This window comes from Otolemur garnettii, unplaced genomic scaffold (genome assembly GCF_000181295.1).
Source record: "Otolemur garnettii isolate 467f Iridium unplaced genomic scaffold, OtoGar3 scaffold00034, whole genome shotgun sequence".
Taxonomy (NCBI): domain Eukaryota; kingdom Metazoa; phylum Chordata; class Mammalia; order Primates; family Galagidae; genus Otolemur; species Otolemur garnettii.
The window spans coordinates 614,635-616,720 of record NW_003852429.1 but is presented as its reverse complement, the minus strand read 5'-3'; positions in this window follow the sequence as shown (position 1 = coordinate 616,720).

Genomic DNA, 2,086 nt, shown 5'->3' with positions numbered 1-2,086 from the left:
CTCATCATTTTTTCCTCCTACCAGCTACAGTCTTTGAGAGCTCAATTCACCAACAACTGACTAATTAACAAACTCAATGGTCTCTTCTAAGTCCTTATTCCACTAGTCCTCTCTACAGCAATCAAAATCACAGACCACTTGTTCCTCCTTGAAAAGCTCTTATAACTGGAAGAAGAAAATGAATGTCTCTTCCCACTAGAGATATTTGGGAAAAGAATGGCCCTTGGCTAAGAATTTAATCAAGCACTTATATGAAGTAATTTCAAAGCTTCCACGTAGTCTTCATGTAGCTAAGATAGCAGGTTGTAAAAGATATATGGTTCAGCATTAGCCCATGTATTATTCCAGGTAGACCTGAAACGGCACATTTTAAAAGCTGGGGGGGGAGGGGAGATGAAAAAGAAGTATCCTACAACTGCATAATAAGGAGTCTGTGCTAACTCCATTACAGTTATGTGAAGTTGTGAGCTATGAGGCAGTTAGAAAAGTGTTAGTTTTTCCTGTTTAGAGTTGGCACTATTCTGGAAGATCTATGCATGTGTGTAGACAGAGATAGAAAGACTAGAGAAACAAAGTGTGTGTGACTCCATCTGACCTTTTGGAGACAACTAAAGGATCCAAATTGAAAGTGCTGACATCTATTCCTGGATGCATAAAGGAACTCCGAGTGTTCCACCAAAACCTATATGCTGTTTTTCTAGCTTGAGTGTGTCTAGAATAGTGTCATTTAATTTGATATGAGATCAATCCATATAGTTTGGCTGTAGAAGAAAATTTTGCTAAAATTCATGTAAAAACACTGGGAACAGCATCAAAGATTTTATATGTGTTTAACATATATAAGTTTTATATATGTTAACTTTACAAATGTTCAAGAAATATTTTTAGAATTGAATTGTTGAACTAAATACATGTGTGTATTATAAATTAGTCATACACTAAATTTTATATTAAATTAGAAAATGTAATTATTTGAAATAAAATAAATGTGAAAAGTGTATAATTTTAAACTTAAAAACATTAAATATACAAATGATTACCTAGTAATCTGGTGTAGAAACAGTGTGGTAGTGTAAGCAGGTATTTTTGACAGCATTGATGGCAGAGGGAGAAAGTAGGAGGTAAGCTAACATTTATTTAGTGCCCTGAAAATTTCAGACCCTTTTCATGCATCTTCTCATAAAATATAAACAAATATCTTTAGATAAACATATTTTAATTCCAATTTACAACTGAAGATTCAATCCAAAAGTCAGTGATGAGTGATTAGTTCAGGGAAGAACAGCAAGTTTCAATTTTCTTACAGCCACCTATCAGTTCATTAAGGCTGCAGAGAAATGACAAAATGACACTTCGAATCTCAATTCAATAAGGAAGACTCCCCATATATCAGCAATATCTGCTTTAATCTCAGAAGGAAGAAGCAACTGTTTACTGTAAAGTATTGCTATAACAGCAGAAGTCCTAAGTCAGAAAACAAAAATAAGACTATACAGCCAGATTTATATATGGGGGATAGGCAGAGGGGAATCCTCTTCCCTAAGGCGAGAACTCTGAGTCCCAGTTCACTTCATCATCTGGCTGACTAAAGTGGTTGGGGGCCCATAATAGATTTGAATGGTAGTCAAACCTTAGCAACTCTATTTCTTGGGCAAGCCTGGTCCTGCCCTAGTCTCAGATCCTAAGAGCTTGGCAGGTAAACCAGTTTAACTTGAGCTGCAGGAGTTATGGGAGTGCCTTCCCCAGATACTAGCAGTGCAATGGAGAGAACTGTTTTCCACTTAGGGGAATGGAAGGCAAACGTACAGAGAACATTTCTTATGACTGTGTACCATCTTAGCCATGGTAAAATTTTAAAAAATGAACAAATAAAGCAAGAACAACAATAACAAAAACCAAACAGACAGAATCCTGAAATCTTTGATTCCAGGACTTTGAACCTGGGTGCTGTTTCTACACCCATCCCAGGACAGAATGGAAGCTGCTTCCTTAATGATGTGAACCCAGTCCTTCCAGGCTTCAGAACCTGCTGACTAAAGTGGCTTTGGGCCTTGAATAAATATCAATGGCAGCCAGGCAGTCATGG